General features: G+C 47.5%; 1 protein-coding gene and 1 long non-coding RNA gene across 2 annotated transcripts in view; both read left to right on the top strand.

Moving 5' to 3' along the window:
- The first annotated feature begins 4759 nt into the window (after nt 1-4759).
- The window catches only part of IL5RA (interleukin 5 receptor subunit alpha), a 73074-nt gene continuing 51648 nt past the window's right edge, over nt 4760-26185 (top strand). The window contains exon 1 of the mRNA XM_040407483.1: nt 4760-4791. The gene's annotated coding sequence lies outside the window, so the exon portion shown is untranslated. The remainder of the gene's footprint in view (nt 4792-26185) is intronic.
- On the top strand, nt 16445-23542 carry LOC120978995. Its single transcript, XR_005774222.1, has 3 exons — nt 16445-16580; nt 17773-17777; nt 23532-23542. It is a non-coding gene; the product is annotated as an uncharacterized LOC120978995 (long non-coding RNA).

The following is a 26185-nucleotide window of genomic DNA, read 5'->3' as shown; positions in this document are numbered from 1 at the left end:
AATGGTGGAAGGAGGCATGCCCGCGTACCTAAGACTGATGACCACTGTAACCCCTACAATAGTGGAAGGGGCACGGCCACCGGTGCCCTGCTCAGTATATGGAGGGAACCGTGGTCGCCTCGGATCCAGTCAGAAAACACACAGATACACAACAATGTCTGCACACTTAGCTGAAGGGGCTGCAGCCGCAGTAAAGACGGATCCAAAGACAGGCTGGCAATATCCGGAGTACTTGCTGCAGCAGAACACAGGTCCAGTGAAAGGATAGCATGCAAGGGAAGATACTCAAGCAAGAGCTACAACCCAAATGAGAAATATAATCCACACCTACAATAGGAGGAGGGGGAATATAAAGGCAGGGAAATCAAACGCAGCTGGGAGGAAGGAAACAGAAAACTCCTCCCAGCTCTAGTAGTGACATCATCACAGGGGTGGAGAAACAGAGCTGTGAGAACGTCCCAAAGCTCTGGTAGTGACAAATATACAGTTTACCGCTACACTGTGCCACACAATATACAGTATACCTCTACACTGTGCCCCACAATATACAGTATACCGCTACACTGTGCCACACAATATACAGTATACCTCTACACTGTGCCACACAATATACAATATACCTCTACACTGTGCCCCACAATATACAGTATACCTCTACACTGTGCCCCACAATATACAGTATACCTCTATACTGTGCCACACAATATACAGTATACTTCTACACTGTGCCACACAATATACAGTATACCTCTACACTGTGCCACACAATATACAGTATACCTCTACACTGTGCCCCACAATATACAGTATACCTCTACACTGTGCCACACAATATACAGTATACTTCTACACTGTGCCACACAATATACAGTATACCTCTACACTGTGCCCCACAATATACAGTATACCTCTACACTGTGCCACACAATATACAGTATACCTCTACACTGTGCCCCACAATATACAGTATACCTCTACACTGTGCCACACAATATACAGTATACCGCTACACTGTGCCCCACAATATACAGTATACCTCTACACTGTGCCACACAATATACAGTATACCTCTACACTGTGCCACACAATATACAATATACCTCTACACTGTGCCCCACAATATACAGTATACCTCTACACTGTGCCACACAATATACAGTATACCGCTACACTGTGCCCCACAATATACAGTATACCTCTACACTGTGCCACACAATATACAGTATACCTCTACACTGTGCCCCACAATATACAGTATACCTCTACACTGTGCCACACAATATACAGTATACCGCTACACTGTGCCACACAATATACAGTATACCTCTACACTCTGCCCCACAATATACAGTATACCTCTACACTGTGCCACACAATATACAGTATACCGCTACACTGTGCCCCACAATATGCAGTATACCTCTACACTGTGCCACACTGCTTTTGTCAGCAGTCACATCATCAATAAATACAAGAGAAGCAGTTCCATTGGCAGCCATACATGCCCACGCCATGACACTACCACCACCATGCTTCACTGATGAGGTGGTAGGCTTAGGATCATGAGCAGCTCCTTTCCTTCTCCATACTCTACTCTTCCCATCACTCTGGTACAAGTTGATCTTGGTCTCATCTGTCCATAGGATGTTGTTCACAACTGTGAAGGCTTTTTTAGATGTCATTTGGCAAACTCTAATCTGGCCTTCCTGTTTTTGAGGCTCACCAATGGTTTACATCTTGTGGTGAACCCTCTGTATTCACTCTGGTGAAGTCTTCTCCTGATTGTTGACTTTGACACACACACACCTACCTCCTGGAGAGTGTTCCTGATCTGGCCAACTGTTGTGAAGGGGGTTTTCTTCACCAGGGAAAGAATTCTTCGCTCATCCACCACAGTTGTTTTCCGTGGTCTTCCGGGTCTTTTGTTGTTGCTGAGCTCACCGGTGCGCTCCTTCTTTTTAAGAATGTTCCAAACAGTTGTTTTGGCCGCGCCTAATGTTTTTGCTATCTCTCTGATGGGTTTGTTTTGTTTTTTCAGCCTAATGATGGTTTGCTTCACTGATAGTGACAGCTCTTTGGATCTCATCTTGAGAGTTGACAGCAACAGATTTAAAATGCAAATAGCAGACTGGAAATGACCTCTGGACCTTTTATCTGCTCATTGTAATTGGGATAATGAGGGAATAACACACATTTGGCCATGGACCAGCTGAGAAGCCAATTGTCCCATTACTTTTGGTCCCTTAACAACTGGGAGGCACATATGCAAACTGTTGTAATTCCTACACCGTTCACCTGATTGGGATGTAAATACCTCAAATTAAAGCTGACAATCTGCAGGTAAAGCACATCTTGTTCGTTTCATTTCAGATTCATTGTGGTGGTGAATAGAGCCAAAAATGTTATAATTGTGTCCATGTCCCAATATTTATGGACCTGACTGTATGTACAAGAATATAACTACTATAATACTGCCTCCTATGTACAAGAATATAATTGCTATAATACTGCCTCCTATGTACAAGAATATAATTGCTATAATACTGCCTCCTATGTACAAGAATATAACTACTATAATACTGCCTCCTATGTACAGGAATATAACTACTATAATACTGCCTCCTATGTACAAGAATATAACTACTATAATACTGCCTCCTATGTACAAGAATATATCTACTATAATACTGCTCCTATGTACAAGACTATAACTACTATAATACTGCTCCTATGTACAAGAATATAACTACTATAATACTGCTCCTATGTAAAAGAATATAACTACTATAATACTGCACCTATGTACAAGAATATAACTACTATAATACTACTCCTATGTACAAGACTATAACTACTATAATACTGCTCCTATGTACAAGAATGTAACTACTATAATACTGCTCCTATGTACAAGAATATAACTACTATAATACTGCTCCTATGTACAAGAATATAACTACTATAATACTGCTCCTATGTACAAGAATATAACTACTATAATACTGCCTCCTATGTACAAGAATATAACTACTATAATACTGCTCCTATGTACAGGAATATAACTACTATAATACTGCTCCTCTGTACAAGAATATAACTACTATAATACTGCTCCTATGTACAAGAATATACCTACTATAATGCTGCTCCTATGTACAAGAGTATAACTACTATAATACTGCTCCTATGTACAAGAATATAACCACTATAATACTGCTCCTATGTGCAAGAATATAACTACAATAATACTGCTCCTATGTACAAGAATATAACTACTATATTACTGCCCCTATGTACAGGAATATAACTATTATAATACTGCTCCTATGTACAAGAATATAACTACTATAATACTGCTCCTATGTACAAGAATATAACTACTATAATACTGACCCTATGTACAAGAATATAACTACTATAATACTGCTCCTATGTACAAGACTATAACTACTATAATACTGCTCCTATATACAAGAATATATCTACTATAACACTGCTCCTATGTACAATAATATAACTACTATAATACTGCTCCTATATACAAGAATATAACTACTATAATACTGCCTCCTATGTACAAGAATATAACTACTATAATACTGCCCCCTATGTACAAGAATATAACTACTATAATACTGCCTCCTATGTACAAGAATATAACTACTATAATACTGCTCCTATGTACGAGAATATAACTACTATAATACTGCTCCTATGTACAAGAATATAACTACTATAATACTGCTCCTATGTACAAGAATATAACTACTATAATACTGCCTCTATGTACAAGAATATAACTACTATAATACTGCTCCTATGTACAAGAATATAACTACTATAATACTGCTCCTATGTACAGGAATATAACTGCTTTAAAGGGGTTTTCCCATCACAATGATCACTGTTAAATTTGTTAATGATTTAACAGTGATCATTTTTGTAAATACATTTTATTACCCAATTCCCACCCTTTTTGAGAAAATAAGTCCCCTCTTACCTGATTGTTGTCTTTCGTCTCCCCTGGTTACGGCCACCTCTCGCCTGTAGAATCCCGTGGCCGCGCTTGCGCAGAAGACAGAAGATTTTCTCCCGGCCAAGTCGCGCAATGTCCTGAACGCGCACGCCGCCGCGCATGCGCCATGATGACTTCTTCCTGGACAGTATAGTACAGAGCCGCGAATGCGCACGCCGGCTCTGTACTATACAGGCCAAGAATAAGTCACCATGGCGCATGCGCAGCGGCGTGCGCATTGAAGACAGCGCACTGCCCTGCCGGGAGAAGACGTCAATCAAGCTGACTGAGCCCGCCCAGCCGAATCCAGGAAGTGAACGTCGCGCTCGCCGCAGGTAAGTATGAAAGCGGTTGATGGGAAAACCCCTTTAATACTGCAGACGGAAGGTGTCTCTTGCATCATACATTGTGGATTGGAATAGCATTTCATTTATTTTTTATCATTGCCACTTTTGGTGATATTGTAGAAGGTCCTTATTATTAGCAGGACACTATAGCGGCTTTATTACTATGGAGCAGAGTTTAGTGGTGCGCTTTGGCCCCCAGGGCATTATTTAGCTTGGGGCCACAGTAATGTCAGCACTCTATGTTTATATATTACCGGGACTGAGGTTGTGGTATTCAGTGTGGAGAGCAGTTGCTGCAGTGAATGTTTCATAATCTTTGGTTTTGTTGGTTGCATAACGACCTTGCATAAAAGAAGCTGCTGAAACCAAATAGACTCCGATGAGCGGAGGAGCAAGAACCTGGAGCACTGCTGGAGGGAGACCGGCCGGGTGAGAGCAAAGAACTGCAAATACAGGGGCCAATATGGTGGTGGGGGTGTTGTAATGTAGTGGATGTCACCTGCAGTCCTATGTAACACCACAGATAACACAGAGATAACTCTTTGAGTACAGATAATGTAGTAGATATCACCTGCAGTCCTATGTAACACCACAGATAACACAGTGATAACTCTCTGAGTACAGATAATGTAGTAGATGTCACCTGCAGTCCTATGTAACACCACAGATAACACAGTGATAACTCTCTGAGTACAGATAATGTAGTAGATGTCACCTGCAGTCCTATGTAACACCACAGATAACACAGTGATAACTCTCTGAGTACAGATAATGTAGTAGATGTCACCTGCAGTCCTATGTAACACCACAGATAACACAGTGATAGCTTTCTGTTTACAGATAATGTAGTAAATGTCACCTGCAGTCCTATGTAACACCACAGATAACACAATGATAACTCTCTGAATGCAGATAATGTAGTAGATGTCACCTGCAGTCCTATGTAACACCACAGATAACACAATGATAACTCTCTGAGTGCAGATAATGTAGTAGATGTCACCTGTAGTCCTATGTAACACGACAGATAACACAGTGATAACTCTCTGAGTACAGATAATGTAGTAGATGTCACCTGAAGTCCTATGTAACACCACAGATAACACAGTGATAACTCTCTGAGTACAGATAAGGTAGTAGATGTGACCTGCAGTCCTATGTAACACCACAGATAACAGAGTGATAACTCTCTGAGTACAGATAATGTAGCAGATGTTACCTGCAGTCCTATGTAACACCACAGATAACACAGTGATAACTCTCTGAGTACAGATAATCTAGAAGTTGTCACCTGCAGTCCTATGTAACACAACAGATAACACAGTGATAACTCTCTAAGTACAGATAATGTAGTAGTTGTCACCTGCAGTCCTATGTAACACTGCAGATAAAACAGTGATAACTCTCTGAATATAGATAAGGTAGTAGATGTCACCTGCAGTCCTATGTAACACTGCAGATAACACATTGATAACTCTCTGAGTACAGATAATGTAGTAGATGTCATCTGCAGTCCTATGTAACACCGCAGATAACACAGTGATAACTTTCTGATTGCAGATAATGTAGTAGATGTCACCTGCAGTCCTATGTAACACCACAGATAGCACAGTGATAACTCTCTGAGTACAGGTAATGTAGTAGATGTCACCTGCAGTCCTGTGTAACATCACAGATAACACAGTGATAACGCTGAGTATTGATAATGTCGTAGTTGTCACCTGCAGTCCTATTCAACACCACAGATAACAGTAATAACTCTCTAAGTACAGATAATGTAGTAGATGTCACCTGCAGTCCTATGTAACACCACAGATAACACAGTAATAACTTTCTGAGTACAGATAATGTAGTAGGTGTCACCTGCAGTCCTATGTAACACCACAGATAACACAGTGATAACTCTCTGAGTACAGATAATGTAGTAGTTGTCACCTGCAGTCCTATGTAACACCACAGATGACACAGTGATAACTCTCTGAGTACAGATAATGTAGTAGGTGTCACCTGCAGTCCTATGTAACACCACCGATAACACAGTGATAGCTCTTTGTGTACAGATAATGTAGTAGGTGTCACCTGCAGTCCTATGTAACACCACCGATAACACAGTGATAGCTCTTTGTGTACAGATAATGTAGTAGGTGTCACCTGCAGTCCTATGTAACACCACAGATAACACAGTGATAACTCTCTGAGTGCAGATAATGTAGTACATGTCACCTGCAGTCCTATGTAACACCACCGATAACACAGTGATAACTCTCTGAGTACAGATAATGTAGTAGATGTAACCTGCAGTCCTATGTAACACCACAGATAACACAGTGATAACTCTCTGAGTACAGATAATGTAGTAGGTGTTACCTGCAGTCCTATGTAACATACTTTGTATATCTTGTATATGTGTCCAGTGTGTAATGCCTGGTTTGTACCTTTCTTGCTATGTTGATATTCTTTCACCTTGTGTGTATTTGTATTGTTTGGAGGTTGGGGGTGGGGGTATTGATATCACCCTCATCATCTGTCATGTCCTTGCTCTGTAGCACCAGCGGGGGCTCGCTGCTGGACTTTTGAACCGTGGACGCGTTCTTTTTAGTGAATTTTTTGCCTCGTTTTACAACTTTATAAACCAAGAACAGAATAAAGCTCATTGCTGCCCTCAGGACACGGGTGAGGGCGCAGACCTGTCCCCAATCACTGCACCCCGCGGACCCTCCATGTCTCCCAGTAAACAAACCCTTCTCCCACATTTTCAACATTAAAAAAATAACAGCCCTAAAGTGTCAGTTTTGAGGTTTTGGGACAGTGTATCTCTGCGCAGTCCGGAGCCTCGCAACATGTTAGCAAATATGTAACAAATATTTACACGTCATTGACTGGAGACATATAGTGCAGACTGAACACGCCTCACAGCTGAGGTTTTGTTATAGGAAAGCAGAGAGATATGCGCATATCTCTCTGCTTTCCTGTAATAAAACCTCAACTGTGAGGCGTTTACCACACAGAGACTGTAGGCAATTGAAACAAAACCTCAGCTGTGAGAAGTATTAGGTGTGTATAAGGCCTCATGCACACGACCATGTCATTATTTTAGTCTGCATCTGCAAAATACGGAAACCTTGTATGTTCGCTCCGTATTTTTCTCACTCCTATCACAAGCAACAATAAGAAGTATAATTTGCGGTGCGGACAGCAGATGGATTATGGATGGTGTGAATGAGGCCTAAGAGTTGCCAGATACCGCCAAGCATTGCCGGATCTGATGGGGGATCTGGGGCAGCTTACTGTACGCAGCGGTATTTGTCTGACCAAGAGGCAGTATTCACACGGGAAAGCCGCTGGATCCCATTATAGTCAGCGGGGATCCGGTCATGCTGGATACAGTAAAGCCCAGCAGTCTGCTCCTCGCCAGAACAGATGTGAACAAAGTCTAAGTCAGGTTATTGACACTTGTTGCAGCGGACGGTCAGGGTAGCGATTTGCTGTTTTCAGGCATTTCTTGGTTTCTCCACCGGTGATCTTCGCTGAGGTTTCAGGTGCCTCGCTCCTCATCCTTCCTCCCCGTGCAGAGTCGTCTATAACTATGGGGCAGTATGTGAATATCCGTGCCTTGTGGTTGCAGGGTGTTAAAATATTTGCATCCTGTGGCTGTGAAGTGGCTCCATCATCCTGCTCACTGAGGGCATCAAGGCTGTCACCTACACCCCCATCATCCGGGACGGCCCCAGCCTCCGAGGCTTCATCTATCTGATTCTCACCCACATTTTCCCAACAACAACCTGGAAATATCAGCCACATAGGCTGACAACTACTATCACAGTGCTCACTGGTTGTCAGCCTTCCACAGACCCAGAACAATGTTCACATTTCCACCGGTATGCAGCTGATAGTATTGCAGTATCGATCACATACAATGTAAATGTCTCTGCACTCCATGAGCAGAATAATGAGTTCAGCTCTGCAGTATAATAGAGGATGTAACTCAGGATCAGTACAGGATAAGTAATGTATGTACACAGTGACTGCACCAGCAGAATAGTGAGTGCAGCTCTGGAGTATAATACAGGATGTAGCTCAGGATCACTACAGGATAAGTAATGTATGTACACAGTGACTGCACCAGCAGAATAGTGAGTGCAGCTCTGCAGTATAATACAGGATGTAACTCAGGATCAGTACAGGATAAGTAATGTATGCAATGCACACAGTGACTGCACCAGCAGAATAGTGAGTGCAGCTCTGGAGTATAATACAGGATGTAACTAAATGATTTTCCTATTCCATGACGTAAAGTCATAGTTTTATTAAAGACACGGAGGCGAGTATTGCTTTCTCCTTCTTTACTGTCCACCAATAGCAGCAAAAAATTTACATACAGGAAACCATAGCAACCAAGGTCCCTCCCCACTGGCCCCTATAATAGGCCGCTCTTCCTCTGGACCTTCCTCTTTCTTTGAAAACCTGGTGCTGACATCCCGAACATCCCAACGGTAACTCCGAACTGTAACTGGAACGGAAAGTCCAACGCCAACGAAGCGCATTCAACTAGCCAACCTGGCTAAACTGTAAGAGACATCAACCGGGAACACGGCATCTTAGAATGGAAAGAACTTCATCCTGGCCTAGGTGAAACAAACATGTCAGGACAGAATGTCCGGAAACCATCTACTCAACTGACTCAACAGGTGTCAAGTGACTGAAGAACAATATAAATTGCAATAAATAACATGAAATACAATGGCAATGAAGCAAACATTAGGACAATAAATACCTAAAACAAAATACCTTAAAAGGTTAATAATACATAGAGGCAATACTACATGACCCCTGTAACAAAAAAACGTGAGAAAACCCAAGGGAGGGAATAGGGCGGGCAATACTCGCCTCCGTGTCTTTAATAAAACTATGACTTTACGTCATGGAATAGGAAAATCATTTAGTTTTACAGCAAGACACGGAGGCTTCATATTGCAAGTTCAAAGCCTGTCTATAATAGAAGCAAACAAATTAGACGGAGGGCGAAAATAAAATTCTCTGAACGTGGTAACACTCGACCAATCAGCCAAACGCATGACATCCTCCAATCTGGCCCCCAATACCGCCAAGGCGGTGGCAGAGGCACCACGCGCAGAATGGGCCGTGAAGATAGAAGTGTCAATACCTGCTAGAGACATGACCCATTTAAGCCAACGTGCCAACGTAGGGCTAGAAACTGGACCAAAAGGATGTCGGATCGAAAGGAACAATTGGGAAACGGCGGAAGACCGGTGTGACAAAGTTCTGGATTCGTACTCCTTAAGGCAAGCCACAGGGCACAAAATAGGAGAGGAAGGAAAACTGGGATAGGAGACAGACCGGATGTTAGTCTTGGTTCGACGCGAAATGTTAAAGGTGATCCCATCCGGGGTAAACGAACGAGCGTCGTAGTCAAGGGCCCTCACATCCGAGACCCTTTTACAAGAAATAAGGCAAAACAATGCCAACAATTTTGCGGACAATTGCCTAAGCGTAAGGGCAGAATTCTCGGGTCAAGAGGATAAAAAGGATAGGACCAGGGAGACGTCCCACGTAGTGGAAAAACGAGGCCAAGGAGAGCGAGCCAACCGTGACCCACGCAAAAGGCGAGACACAGAAGGATGTTGACCAGCCGGGACACCCTCGTACCCAGCATGGGAAGAAGAAATAGCGGACCTGAAAAGGTTGATGGTCCGATACGCCTTCCCCGCCTCAAAGAGAGAGGTAAGGAACTCCAGCAGGTGGGCTACAGGTGCCGAAACGGGATCCAAGTCCCGTTACACACACCAATTAGCCCAAGTTCTCCAGACTGCCCGGTAAGACTTTCTGGTACCGGGAGCCCATGCGTTATCCAGTAACTGTCGAGTCGCTGCTGAAATGCCCTCGACAGCTCCAGGTGTCCGGAGATCCGGCATGCCAACAGCCGTAGGGATCTGTCGAGGAGAAGTGGATGGTCTAGACCCTGAGGGTTGCGTAGGAGATCCGGTCGGGTCGGGAGGAGAAAAGGTACTTCTACTAGGATCCTCATCAACGAAGGGAACCAGACCTGAGACCCCCAGAACGGAACCACCAACACCACATCCGCCAGGTGACGTTGGACCTGGAGGAGAGTCCTCGGAATAATCGAGAAAGGAGGAAAAGCGTAGAGGCGGGATACCGACCAATCTTGGAGAAAAGCATCCACCGCCACCGCTTCCGGATCTGGACGCCAGCTGAAAAACCGGACGAGTTGCCTGTTGAGCCGAGAGGCAAAGAGATCGACAGACATCGGACCCTATATCTCCGAGATTGCTGAGAAGATCTGTGGATCCAACTGCCAATCGCTGCCATCCGCTAGGTAGCGTGAGTTCCAGTCCGCACGAACGTTGCTCAGCCCCGGTAAGTTTTCCGCCTGTACCATGATGTCCCTGGACAGGCAAAACGACCAAAAATCCTTGGCTAACCGAGCCAAGGTTGCCGAGTGAGCACCTCCCAAACGGTTGATATACCGGACCGCCGATATATTGTCCATCCGTAGCCTGATGCACGCGTTGGCGATCCCGTTGGAGAAACTCCTCACCGCAAACGAACCGGCTAGTAGTTCCAAGGCATTGATATGGAGGAGGGATTCCTCCGCCGACCAGGCTCCCCCCGTGGAGACCCCATTGCAATGGGCACCCCAGCCCTGAAGGCTCGCATCCGATTCGATGGTCAATTCCGGCAGAAATCCGAAGATCGCTCTGCCGTTCCACGCCTCCAGATTGGCGATCCACCAACTCAACTCCTCTCGGGCCTCCGAGTCCAGAACCACCGCGTCCGCAAAGGAGGCACCGGTCCGAAGATGGGCGATCTTCAGCCACTGTAGAGCCCGGTAGTGCAATGGGGCCGGAAACACAGCCTGAATCGATGAGGCCAACAAACCGATGATGCGAGCTAGGTGGCGTAATGAGAGGCTGGGAATGAGAAGAGCATGCCGCAACTCCTTGCGGATGGCCCGCAACTTCGCCGCTGGCAGACTGAGGGACTCCGAGAGCGAGTCCACCATGAATCCCAGGAACTCCATCCTCTGGGATGGGATGAGAGAAGACTTCTCCTTGTTGAGGAGGAAACCGAGATCCGACAGTAGGTTCGCTGTCCACTGAAGATGTTCCAGTAGTCCCATCCTGGACTCGTGCATCAGCAAGATGTCGTCCAGGTAGATGATAAGGCGCACGCCCCGTGTCCTCAACCATGACACGACCGGACGCAGCAACTTGGTGAAACACCAAGGGGCAGATGACAGTCCGAAAGGTATACAGGTGAACCTCCAGATCTCTCCTCTCCACCGGAACCGGAGAAGATCCCTGGAATGAATGGCCACTGGGACCGTCAGGTAAGCATCCTTCAGATCCAGCTTTACCATCCAGTCCCCGGGAACTAACAAGTCCCGAAGGAGGTGGATCCCCTCCATCTTGAAATGTCGGTAGCGTACTACCGAATTTAGAGCGCGAAGGTTGATGACAGGTCTCATCTGACCCCCTTTTTTCTGGACGAGGAAGATGTTGCTGACCACCCCTCCCCCATAAGGGGGCGCTCCTTCTATCGCCTGTTTTTGCCTGAGAGAGACCAGTTCCGCGTCCACCAGAGCGCAATCTGGGCGCGACAAAGGTATGGGTAGAGGGGAGGGGATTAGGGAGGGGGAACCCGTGAGTTCTATGTGAAATCCCCTGAACGTGGTAAGTACCATGGATCTGCGGTGATGAGACTCCAAGCATGCGAAAAAAGATGGAGTCTGCCCCCTACACAAGGTACCATAGAATCCCCAATCTGGGGAGGACTTACCCAAGGGTCTGCGATAGCTTGGATTTCCTCTGAAGGAACGAGATCTCCATTGATTTTCTCTGGTGGAGAAGAAAGGTGACGGGTTGCGCTGGTCCTGGAATGACGGTCGTTGACCACCGGAACCTCTGTTCGTGCCACGGGCCTGAAAGTTTGCACGGCCGGACAGGCGGCCCCTACTACTGCCGGCCCGATGAGAGACCCGTCCCTGGAATACCCTGCGCATATTGGCTTGGGCCTTGTCAAGTGCGGTAAAGGTACCCACAAATCGGCTCATATCTTTAATGAAAGAGTCCCCGAAGAGGAGACCCTGGGCGTCCTTACCCGCCTCTGTGAGAGCCAAATTCGCCAACTTGGGATCGATCTTAAACAAGATGGCTTTGCGCCTCTCAATTGCCAAGGAGGTATTGGCGTTACCAGCAATGCAAATTGCCCTTTGGGTCCAACCCCGCAATTCTTCGGGGTCTATTGGAGAGCCCTCATTTCTAGCTGCCTCAGCTAATTCAAAAATCTTTGCCAGCGGGCCAAAGATATCCAAAACCTTGTCCTGGCAGCTGCGGAGAGCTGAATCCAGGCCCTTCTTAGGGTTCCAGCCAGTTTTGGCCAAGAATTGTGACATCTTGGGGTCCACTATGGGGGTGTCACACACTTTGTTGGGCACTAATGGCCTGGGGCACTCGGCCCTAAGCTTGTTCCGTGTCTCACGGCTAAGCGGGTGACGTACCCAATGTTCTAAATAAGACCCCACATTGTCAGTGGGAAGCCAATCAGCAGAGCGCGGGTGATGCAGAGTCTCAGGGTCGAACATCGGTTCGCCTGACGCATCTAGCAAAACCTCTGAACGATTAACGTTAGATGAGGATGCCACATCTTTGGCAGAGGAGGCCGCAGTAGCGGATAGGGGGGGATCCTGAACTGGGGGGACGACATCCTCCTCTGACCCATAATCGAAGTCCGCAATAGCCTCCTCGTCTGATGCTCTATCTGAGTCAGACCTCTCCGGTGATTGTGCTCTAGCGCACTTCCATGTCCGCGCCCGTTCTGCCTGGCGGGAAAAGGCCCTTTTCCGTGAACTATGCACGGTCTCTGGGGTGGCATGATGCGCACCAGTCAAAGTCTCCTGTGGCACAAGAGGGTCATTAAAGGTAGGCTGCGGAGAAGTACTATGGTCTGGCAATGACCTACTAGCTGGCTGGGCGGATAGAGCATGGGTAATGGTTTGCGACAAAATAGTCGACATGGAACCCATGGCCGCCATGATAGCGTCTGATACAGAGCGCTGCAGGGCCAGCGCCTGCGCATCCACCTCAGTGGAATTGTGACCCTCAGGGGGGGAGGGGGGCATATTACTCGCAGGAGGTGTAGGGGTAGACATGATCCCACAATAAGGCCTGACGCTTAAACAACCTGGGGTAATACTAGGCGCTGGCTAAAACTAATGGCACCTGAATAGACAGTGACCGCAGTTAAAGGCAGAGAGCAGGAGCCGCCGACCGCAGAGCACAGCTGTATGCACGCAGGGCCGGAAGTAACGGAGGAACCGGAAGCTCTACTGCAAAGCCCGCGAAATGTGGTAAGCTAATACAGGACGGCCGCTGAGATCTCGCGAGATCTCGCAGCCGGCTGGGTCACTGAAGGTATTCCAAAATGGTCGTCGAGATCTCGCGTCCGCTCTGACTACCGGAGGCGCCACCGTCCCCCAACGTCCAGGGATGAGAGGAGACTGCTCCGGTGAGTGAAAGAAGGGGGGGGGGGGGCGCCGCACAAGCAATACGGATCGCCGCAGTAAGCGGCTGTCAGTAGTGAAGGGGAGCGCAGGGAAGCGCAAGTGGAGGCACAATAAAGCGCAGGGAATAAGCGCAACGGCCCTAACAAACTAAGCCGAGGCAAAAGCGGGCAAACAAGCAAAAGGGGTAGCGCAGCTAGCAAAACAGGGTTAGTCACCCTGGGATAAGAGCGCAAATACACAGCAACACAAATCACTGAAAAAACACAAGTCACTGATAAAGAAATCTCACAAGTGCACTTATCTGGTGGCAGCAGCAAAGAAAGACGGAGGTCCAGAGGAGGAGCGGCCTATTATAGGGGCCATAGGGGAGGGACCTTGGTTGCTATGGTTTCCTGTATGTATATTTTTTCTCTTTGCTGCTATTGGTGGTTCAGTAAAGAAGGAGAAAGCAATACGAAGCCTCCGTGTCCTGCTGTAAAACTCAGGATCAGTACAGGATAAGTAATGTATGTACACAGTGACTGCACCAGCAGAATAGTGAGTGCAGCTCTGGAGTATAATACAGGATGTAACTCAGGATCAGTACAGGATAAGTAATGTATGTACACAGTGACTGTACCAGCAGAATAGTGAGTGCAGCTCTGCAGTATAATACAGGATGTAACTCAGGATCAGTACAGGATAAGTAATGTATGTACACAGTGACTGCACCAGCAGAATAGTGAGTGCAGCTCTGGAGTATAATACAGGATGTAACTCAGGATCAGTACAGGATAAGTAATGTATGTACACAGTGACTGCACCAGCAGAATAGTGAGTGCAGCTCTGGAGTATAATACAGGATGTAACTCAGAATCAGTACAGGATATGTAATGTATGTACACAGTGACTGCACCAGCAGAATAGTGAGTGCAGCTCTGGAGTATAATACAGGATGTAACTCAGGATCAGTACAGGATAAGTAATGTATGTACACAGTGACTGCACCAGCAGAATAGTGAGTGCAGCTCTGGAGTATAATACAGGATGTAACTCAGGATCAGTACAGGATAAGTAATGTATGTACACAGTGACTGCACCAGCAGAATAGTGAGTGCAGCTCTGGAGTATAATACAGGATGTAACTCAGGATCAGTACAGGATAAGTAATGTATGTACACAGTGACTGCACCAGCAGAATAGTGAGTGCAGCTCTGGAGTATAATACAGGATGGGGATCAGTACAGGATAAGTAATGTATGTACATGGTGACGGCACCAGCAGAATAATGAGTGCAGCTCTGGAGTATATGTCAGGATGTAACTCAGGTTCAGTACGGGATAAGCAATGTATGTACACAGTGACTCCACCAGCAGAATAGTGAGTGCAGCTCTGGAGTATAATACAAGATGTAACTCAGGGTCAGTACAGGATAAGTAATGTATATACACGGTGACTGCTCCAGCAGAATAGTGAGTGCAGCTCTGGAGTATAATACAGGATGTAACTCAGGGTCAGTACAGAATAAGTAATGTAATGTATGTACACAGTGACTGCACCAGCAGAATAGTGAGTGCAGCTCTGGAGTATAATACAGGATGTAACTCAGGATCAGTACAGGATAAGTAATGTAATGTACACGGTGACTGCACCAGCAGAATAGTGAGTGCAGCTCTGGAGTATAATACAGGATGTAACTCAGGGGCAGTACAGGATAAGTAATGTATGTACACAGTGACTGCACCAGCAGAATAGTGAGTGCAGCTCTGGAGTATAATACAGGATGTAACTCAGGATCAGTACAGGATAAGTAATGTATGTACACGGTGACGGCACCAGCAGAATAATGAGTGCAGCTCTGGAGTATATGTCAGGATTTAACTCAGGGTCAGTACGGAATAAGTAATGTATGTACACAGTGACTCCACCAGCAGAATAGAGAGTACAGCTCTGGAGTATAATATAGGATGTAACTCAGGATCAGTACAGTATAAGTAATGTATGTACACAGTGGCTGCACCAGCAGAATAGTGAGTGCAGCTCTGGAGTATAATACAAGATGCAAGTCAGGATCAGTACAGGATAAGTAATGTATGTACACAGTGACTGCACCAGCAGAATAGTGAGTGCAGCTCTGGAGTATATGTCAGGATTTAACTCAGGGTCAGTACGGGATAAGTAATGTATGTACACAGTGACTCCACCAGCAGAATAGTGAGTGCAGCTCTGGAGTATAATACAGGATGATGTAAGTCAGGATCAGTACAGGATAAGTAATGTATGTACACAGTGACTGCACCAGCAGAATAGTGAGTGCAGCTCTGGAGTATAATGCAGGATGTAACTCAGGTTCAGTACGGGATAAGTAAGGTATGTACACAGTGACTCCACCAGCAGAATAGTGAGTGCAGCTCTGGAGTATAATACAGAATGTAACTTAATGATTTTCCTATTCCATGACGTAAAGTCATAGTTTTATTAAAGACACGGAGGCTCATATTGCTTTCTCCTTCTTTACTTTTCCACCAATAGCAGCAAAGAAGAAATTTACATAATTATAACAATAAAGGCCCCTCCCCTGACAGATCCTATAATAAGCAGTGTCCTCTTCAGTAACTTCCTCTTTCTTTGTATCCGCGACAACAACCGCATAACCGTAACTGGAACCGTAACCGGAAACTGGAACTGGACCCGAGTAACGACAACCATTCTGGTCCATCAAACTGTAGAATTTACGCCAACTTGGCTAACACTTCAGGAAACCTGGAACAACGTAGAATTCCATACGCCATGGAAACTTCAACCTGAAACAGAGCAAATAATATAGCTAGAGTAAGGATCAGGCAGAAACTGAACAAGATCGACCCTGGAAACGGTCGTACACCGTAAGGTCGCTGATAAACAGAACCATAAATATTCAGTAATATAAATATACGTAATAAATAACAATAAAAGACAATGTAAACAGTCAATAAAAATCACACAGTAAAAGGGCGGGCAGGAAAAACCCAGGGCGGGCAATACTCGCCTCCGTGTCTTTAATAAAACTATGACTTTACGTCATGGAATAGGAAAATCATTAAGTTTTACAGCAAGACATGGAGGCTCATATTGCAAGTTCAAAGCTGATCAATAATAGATGAAAACACATGAGGAGGTGGACGAAAATAAAACTCTCTGAAAGTCGTGGCCCTAGACCAGTCCGCCAAACGCAAAATGTCCTCCAAACGAGCCCCCGAAACAGCCAGGGCAGTGGCAGCCGCGCCCCTGGCCGAGTGAGCGGTAAAGACCGCCGTATCAATTCCTGAAAGGGAAATGACCCACTTCATCCAACGCGCCAAAGTGGGACTAGTCACCGGGCCAAAAGGATGGCGAATAGAGAGGAACAGTTGTGGGATGTCCGCAGAGCGGTGAGTCCAAGTACGCAACTCAAATTCCCGCAAGCAGGCTACAGGACAAAGCGCCGGAGAAGATGGGAAACAGGAATAAGACACATACCGAATATTGGTCTTGGTGCGCCGCGTAATGTTAAATGTGACGCCCTCGGGAGTAAAGGATCTCGCATCATGATCCAGAGCCTTGACATCGGAAACCCTCTTAAAAGAAATGAGGCAAAAGAGGTTCAACAACTTGGCTGACAGTTGACGGAGGGAAAGAGCCGCGTTTTCAGGCCACGCAGAGAAGAAAGACAGGACCATGGAAACGTCCCACGTAGTGGTGAAGCGTGGCCGAGGAGGCCGCGCCAAGCGTGAGCCATGTAGTAGGCGTGACACCGAAGGGTGTTGACCCGCCGGAACACCATCAAAACCCTGATGAGTAGAAGAAATCACTGAATGGAACAAATTAATGGTCCGATAAGCTTTTCCTGCTTCAAAAAGAGACGTAAGGAATTGTAATAAATGGGTCACAGGCGCCGAAATGGGATCCAGGTCCCGTTCCACGCACCAGCTAACCCAAGATCCCCAAGCTGCCCGGTAAGACTTTCGGGTGCCGGGAGCCCAAGCGTTGTCCAGGAGGCGTCTAATTGCCTCCGAAATTCCCTCGACCTCTCCGGGAGTCCTGAGATTCGGCACGCCAGAAGTTGAAGGGAGCCGTCGACCAGCAGGGGATGTGGAGCACCCAGAGGGTCCTGGAGGAGATCCGTCTGATCCGGAAGAAGGAGAGGTACATCCACCAGGAGTTCCAGGAGGATCGGGTACCAGGCTTGAGTCCCCCAGAAGGGGATCACCACCACCAATTCCGCATCCTGACAACGAGTCTGTAGCAGCATCCTCGGGATCATGGCAAAAGGTGGAAACGCGTAATGTAGAGCTGATGACCAGTCCTGGAGAAACGCGTCCACCGCCTCCGCCTCCGGATCCGGGCGCCAGCTGAAGAACCTGGTAAGGTGAGTATTGAGCCGTGACGCAAAGAGGTCTATGGCGCAAGGACCTCAGGTGTCCGAGATCGTGGAGAACATCTCCGGTGCGAGCTTCCAGTCGCTGCCGTCCGTGAAGCATCTGGAACTCCGATCCGCTCAGTAGTTGTGTAGACCCGGAAGGTACTCCGCCTGTATCATGATGTCCCTGGAAAGACAGTAGGACCAGAACTCTTTCGCCAGCCGGGCCAAGGTAGCCGATTGGGTACCGCCCAGGTGATTGACATAGCGGACCGCCGACACATTGTCCATGCGTAATCGGATGCATGCATGTGCGATGCCATTGGTAAAACTCCGGATGGCAAACGAGCCCGCCAGGAGTTCCAGAGCGTTGATGTGAAGTTGGGTCTCGGCCTCCGACCATCGACCCCCTGTGGAAATACCCTCGCAGTGGGCACCCCAGCCTTGGAGACTCGCGTCCGACTCCACCGTGAATTTTGGTTGAAATCCGAAGATTGCTCTGCCGTTCCAGGCTTCCAAGTTGCATATCCACCAACGAAGTTCCTCCCGCGCCCGCGTCTGCGAACCAGGCCCCGGGACGAAGGTGGGCAATCTTCAGGCGCTGTAGGGCCCGATAATGGAGAGGAGCGGGGAACACCGCCTGGATAGAGGAGGCCAGCAGGCCAATGATGCGAGCCAGGTGGCGTAGGGATAGGGAGGTAGCTGAGAGGGCATGTCTCAACTCATAGAATGTGTCGGCAGATAAGAACCATTTGGCCCATCTAGTCTGCCCAATATACTGAATACTATGGATAGCCCCCGGCCCTATCTTATATGAAGGATGGCCTTATGCCTATCCCATGCATGCTTAAACCCCTTCACTGTATTTGCAGCTACCACTCCTTGCGTATCGTCCGCAACTTCTCTGACGGAAGACTGAGAGATTCCGCAACAGAGTCCACCGTGAAGCCCAGGAACTCCATCCGTCGAGACGGCGTGAGGCAGGATTTCTCGGGGTTCAGCAGAAAACCAAGAGCCGTAAGGAGGTTCGAGGCCCACTGAAGGTGTTGTAGCAGCGTCGACTGACATTGGTGCATAATGAGGATGTCGTCTAGATAGATGACTAGACGGACACCCCGACTCCGTAACCAGGCCATGACAGGGCGCAGAAGCTTGGTAAAGCACCAAGGCGCCGAAGAAAGGCCGAATGGCAGGCAAGTGAAGCGCCACACTTTGCCCCTCCACAGGAAGAGCAGGAGATCCCTGGACGAGGAGGCAATTGGGACCGTCAGATAGGCATCTTTGAGGTCCAGCTTCACCATCCAGTCCCCCGGAATCAGCAAGTCCCGAAGGAGGTGAATTCCCTCCATCTTGAAGTGGCGATAGCGTACCACAGAGTTCAGGGCACGGAGATTTATCACCGGACGCATTTGTCCACCCTTTTTCTGCACTAGAAAAATGTTGCTGAGTACACCCTCCGGAGTAGGAGGGGCCCTTTCTATCACCCTTTTTTGAAAAAGGGAATACAGTTCTAAATCCACGAGCTCCCTGTCTGGTAATGCCAGAGGAAGTGGTGGGGTAGAAGGGATAAGATCTGGCGATTCCGTAAGTTCTATGTGGAACCCCTGCACAGTGGTCAGCACCCATGGGTCTGATGTAATGCTCGACCAAACGTGGGAACAAAGATGGAGTCTGCCCCCGACACAAGGAACCAAAGAATTCCCCACTGGGGAAAGACTTACCGAAGGATTTTCGGAAATTCGGATTCCCTCTAACGGATCTTGAACGCCATTGGCCGCCTCTGGCCGGGAAGAATGGAGGAGGATTCCTTTGGTCCTGGAAGGGTGGTCTTTGGGTGAAGGAGCCTCTGCCCGAGCTGCGGGCCTGGAAACTTGAATGACCGGACAGACGGCCCCTACTACTGCCGGCCCTAGTGGAGACCCGTCCCTGAAAAACCCTACGCATAGAGGACTGGGCCTTGTCCAGGGCAGTAAATGCTCCCACATATCTACTGAGGTCCTTGATAAAGGAATCCCCGAAAAGCAGATCCTGTGCATCCTTCCCTGCCTCAGTAAGTGCCAGGTTGGCCAATTTAGGATCTATTTTGAATAGTATGGTTTTACGCCGTTCAATGGCCAGGGAGGAGTTGGTGCTGCCCGCAATACAAATGGCTCTCTGTATCCAGCCAGTAAGCTCCTCCGGATCTATCGGAGAGCCGTCCGCTCTGGCCGATTCGGCCATTTCAAAAATTTTGGCAAGGGGGCCAAAAATGTCAAGGAGCTTGTCCTGGCAGCTCTTAATTGCCGAATCCAACCCCTTACGGGGGTTCCAGCCGGATTTCGCCAAGAACTGTGTCATCTTGGGATCAACTGCCGGCGTTTCACAGACCTTGTTGGGGATCAATGGTCTGGGGCACTCAGATCTGAGCTTGCTGCGCTCCTCTTTGCTCAGAGGACGGCGCACCCAATGCTCTAAATAATCGCTCACATGAGCTATAGGCATCCACTCCGCTGACCTAGGGTGGTGGAGGGCATCAGGGTCGAATAAGGGGGTGCCAGAGGGATCCACCAGGGTAGATGCCGCATTAGGGGCGGTGGAGGCAGGACCCACGGACCCAGAGGTGGAAGGCCTAGGGCCAGTAGTGCCTGGAATATCATATTCCATCTCCTCCTCGGAATGGCAGCTCGCCTCCGCATAAGCCTCCGTATCAGAATCCAAGTCTGATTCCACATTGCTAGTTTGTGCTCTAGCACATTTCCACGTGCGCGCCCTTTCTGCCTGGCGCGGTAAGGCTCAATTGCGTGATCTATGCACGCTATCAAGGGTGGCTGAGATCACACCAGTCAGGTTCTCCTGTATATTAGGAGTATCATAAACAGCAGGCTGCGGATGAGGTATAGCAGGCGGCTGACTAGAGGGGCCAGGGGCATGGGCAGACAAAGCCTGGGAGATGGTCTGGGATATCATGGATGATATGGATCCCATAGCCTCAATTATTGCGCTAGATACTGAGCGCTGCAACTCCAGGGCCTGTGCATTCATCTCAGACCTTCTGGGCTCCCCAGATGGAGGGGTGGTAGGCCCAGATGGGGATCGGTCGGATGACATGCTTAGACTATTCAGATAATAATGATAAATAATAAATCAGGTCTACAGCTGCAGGTAACCTAAGGGGGAGCTAAAATGGCAAGTGCTAGCCTAACAACCCCCCAACTAACCAAAACGAGGGGTTAATCACCCCAGGAGCCGCAGAGATGGAGCCGAGACCGTCCGGTGTAGAGGCAGTGCCGAAATCCCGCGAGAACACGCGCGGGAGCTCTAAAATGGCCGCCGAGATCTCGCGACCCGCGGGAAATAAGCAGAGCCGGCGCCGGAGAGAGACGGTGAACGGAGCACCAAGGAGAAGAGAGGAAAGAGTGGAGGAACACCTCCGGACGCCGGAGCAGGCCGCAGGTAACGGACAGAATAAGGGTGGGAATCGGAAGCCCAAAATCGCAAACGGAAAATAATACAGGGAAAAACAAAACGGGTAACAACAAGAAAAATGGGGGGGGGGGGGGGAGAACCCCCCAAGCAAGGGAAAGGGGCCTAGAATGAATCCCTAAGATATGAAGGCCTAGAAACAATATACAAATATATATAAGGGGAATAAACTCAATTAAGAGACACAGTCTGACATACAGCAGTCTGAGCAAACAGAAGCTCCGAGCTTAACTCTTAAATCACAGCAATCAGGCCACAAAAATATACTGAATAGATGTTACTTATCTTGGTGGAAGCAGCAAAGAAAGAGGAAGTTACTGAAGAGGACACTGCTTATTATAGGATCTGTCAGGGGAGGGGCCTTTATTGTTATGATTATGTAAATTTCTTCTTTGCTGCTATTGGTGGAAAAATAAAGAAGGAGATAGCAATAGGAGCCTCCGTGTCTTGCTGTAAAACTCAGGATCAGTACAGGATAAGTAATGTAATGTACACAGCGACTGCACCAGCAGAATAGTGAGTGCAGCTCTGGGGTATAATACAGGATGTAACTCAGGATCAGTACAGGATAAGTAATGTATGTACACAGCGACTGCACCAGCAGAATAGTGAGTGCAGCTCTGGAGTATAATACAGGATGTAACTCAGGATCAATACAGGATAAGTGATGTATGTACACAGTGACTGCACCAGCAGAATAGTGAGTGCAGCTCTGGAGAATAATACAGGATGTAACTCAGGATCAGTACAGGATAAGTAATGTATGTACACAGTGACTGCACCAGCAGAATAGTGAGTGCAGCTCTGGAGTATAATACAGGATGTAACTCAGGGGCAGTACAGGATAAGTAATGTCTGTACACAGTGACTGCACCAGCAGAATAGTGAGTGCAGCTCGGAAGTATAATACAGGATGTAACTCAGGATCAGTACAGGATAAGTAATGTATGTACACAGTGACTGCACCAGCAGAATAGTGAGTGCAGCTCTGGAGTATAATACAGGATGTAACTCAGGATCAGTACAGGATAAGTAATGTAATCTACACGGTGACTGCACCAGCAGAATAGTGAGTGCAGCTCTGGAGTATAATACAGGATGTAACTCAGGATCAGTACAGGATAAGTAATGTATGTACACAGTGACTCCCCCAGCAGAATAGTGAGTGCAGCTCTGGAGTATAATACAGGATGTAACTCAGGGGCAGTACAGGATAAGTAATGTATGTACACAGTGACTGCACCAGCAGAATAGTGAGTGCAGCTCTGGAGTATAATACAGGATGTAACTCAGGGGCAGTACAGGATATGTAATGTAATGTATGTCACATGCTTGTAGGGGCCAATCACCATGGTAACCTAGTTCTTTACCAAAGTGCTGGGGATGTACAGTAGGCTGGTGTTAACCGAATAGAGGAGAATTAATATGGAGAAGTTTATTCCAAGATTTAGAGGTTATGGTAAAGGTGATGGACTCCAACACAGGAAGGGGAGTCGACATCAGGTCAAGAACATCTCAAGACCAGGGGCAGCACGGTGGCTCAGTGGTTAGTGGTGGCTCAGTGGTTAGCACTGGTGCCCTGCAGCGCTGAGGTTTGTATGTTCTCCCCGTGTTTCTTCCAGGTTCTCCGGTTTCCTCCCACCCTCCAAAGACATACTGATAGGAACTTAGATTGGGAGCCCTATTGGGGACAGTGTGATGCTAATGTCTATACAGCGCTGCAGAATATGTAAGAGCCAGGGGCGTTGCTAGGGTCTCAAAAGATCCGGAGCCCAAGCACCAATGCATATGGCCCAATTCTCTAAGTTGAACAACCGACCCCAACCCCTGCACACACTAGCAATGAAGACATTTTCCTGTACTCACTATACAGCAGCACATACCTTTCACATCCAGGGCCTCCAGGTGACGTCTCCTGTCATGTAGATCTTCTCTGTCATCATCTTCTCTCAGCCGCCTCGTCTCTGCAGAGTGAGACACACAGACATCTTAGCTTCCTCACTTTTCTGTACCCCCAAATACTATCCTAAAGAAAAATGAGTGCCCCCTATAGTAATAGTACTCCTCATAGTCCCACCAATAGTATTTCCCTTCTAGAATGCCCCCATTAGTAATACTGCCCCCAACAATGATAATGCACCACAAGAGTGCCTCCATTAGTAGAAGAGCCCTCCAGTATTAATAATACCCTCACAGAGCCCCCAGTAGTAATAAGGCCCCCTATTGTTCCCCTAGTGGTAATGAAGCTCTCTACAGACCCCTCAGTAGTTATAAGGCCCCCATAGTGCTCTTAGTAGAAATAATGCGGATCTATAAATCCCTCCTATAGAGCCCCCAGTAGTAATAAGAACACCTATTATGTCTCCTGGATTTAAAATGCCCCCACAGTGCCCGCTGTATTTATACTGCCCCCTATTGTTATAATGCTTGCCCTGAAGTGCCCCCAGTATTTATAATGCCGCCTGCAGTGCCCCCTGTAGTTTTATTCCTCCGTTTAGTGTCCTCAGAAATTATAATTCCTCAGCCCCTCCGCCATAGAATCCCATTATTATTATTTATTATTAAAGCGTCATTCATTCCATAGCGCTGTACATATGAGAGGAGGTATACATACATAATACAGACATTGCACTAATCATAAACAAGACTGGTACAGAAGGAGAGAGGGCCCTGCCCGCGAGGCTTACAATCTACATGGTATGGGAGAAGGACACAGTAGGTGCGGGTGAAGCGGGTCATGGCGGTATAGAGGCAGCAGGGTCACTGGTTGTAGGCTCGTCTGAAGAGGTGGTTTTCAGGTTTCTTTTGAAGGATTCCAATGTAGGTGAGAGTCTGATATGTTGGGGCAGCGAGTTCCAGAGTATGGGGGATGCACGGGAGAAATCTTGAAGTCGATTGTGGGAAGAGGTGATAAGAGGAGAGAAGGAGGTCTTGTGAGGATCGGAGAGTGCGTGTGGGGGTGTATCGGGAAAGTAGCTCAGAGATGTAGGGAGGAGACAGGTTATGGACTGCCTTGTATGTATTTGTTAGTACTTTGAACTGAATTCGCTGGGCAATGTGGAGCCAGTGAAGGGATTGGCAGAGGGGAGAGGCAGAGGAATAACAGGGTGAGAGGTGGATTAGTCGGGCAGCAGAATTGAGGATAGATTGGAGGGGTGCGAGAGTGCTAGATGGAAGGCCACAGAGGAGGATGTTGCAGTAGTCTAGGCAGGAGATGATGAGGGCATGTACAAGCATTTTCGCAGATTCAAAGTTAAGGAAAGCACGGATGCGGGAGATGTTTTTGAGTTGGAGGTGGCAAGTGGTGGAAAGGGCTTGGATGTGCGGTCGGAAGGAAAGGGCAGAATCCAAGGTCACTCCAAGGCAGCAGACTTGGTTGACCGGTGAGAGTGTGCAGCCATTGATCGTGATAGATAGGTCTGTTCCGGGGGGGTTGAGCAAGATGGGGGAAAGATGATGAATTCTGTTTTATCCATGTTGAGTTTTAGAAAGCGAAAGGCGAAGAAGGATGTTAAAGAAGATAGACATTGTGGGATTCTGGATAGTAAGGAGGTGATGTCTGGACCAGAGAGGTAGATCTGTGTGTCGTCAGCGTAGGAGTGATACTGAAAGCCATGGGACTCTATGAGCTGTCCCAGGCCAAAAGTGTAGATAGAGAAGAGCAGGGGTCCTAGGACAGAGCCTTGCGGGACACCAACAGAGAGGGAATGAGACGAGGAGGTGGTGCGGGAGTGGGAGACGCTCTGTGAGGTATGATGTGATCCAGGAGAGGGCAAGGTCAGTGATGCCAAGAGATGAGAGAGTTTGTAACAGAAGGGAGTGGTCAACAGTGTCGAAGGCAGAGGACAGGTCAAGGAGAAGGAGGACAGAGTATTGTTTCTTGGTTTTGGCTGTTAGTAGGTCATTGGTGACTTTGGTAGGGCAGTCTCAGTCGAGTGGTGGGGTCGGAAGCCAGATTGTAGGCGGTTAAAGAGGGAGCAGGAGGAGAGGTGAGAGGACAGTTCTGAATGGACATGTTGTTCAAGTAGCTTTGAGGTATATGGAAGAAGTGATATGGGGCGATAACTGGACAAAGAAGATGGGTCAAGTGAAGGCTTTTTGAGGATGGGTGTAATGGTGGCATGTTTAAAAGAAGAGGGGAAGACACCAGAGGTTAGTGATAGGTTGAAGAGATGAGTTAGGGCTGGGATAAACACTGTGGTGAGGTTAGGGATGAGGTGGGATTGGGTCAAGTGCACAGGTGGTGAGATGTGATCTGGAGAGTAGAGTGGAGAGTTTTTCTTCTGTAATGGTGGAGAAGCTGGTTTTGGGAGAAGAGTACCGAGCAGTTGTGTAGAGGGTCTGTGGGGACTGTGCGCTGAAGCTTTCTCTGATGTTGACGATCTTTTGTTTGAAGTATTTGGCAAAGTCCTCAGCTGAGAAGAGAGGAGAGGGTGGGGGCGCTGGGGGACGGAGAAGGG

The sequence above is a fragment of the Bufo bufo genome, chromosome 9 (genome assembly GCF_905171765.1).
Source record: "Bufo bufo chromosome 9, aBufBuf1.1, whole genome shotgun sequence".
NCBI lineage: Eukaryota > Metazoa > Chordata > Amphibia > Anura > Bufonidae > Bufo > Bufo bufo.
This window is presented reverse-complemented; position numbering and strand designations above follow the sequence as displayed.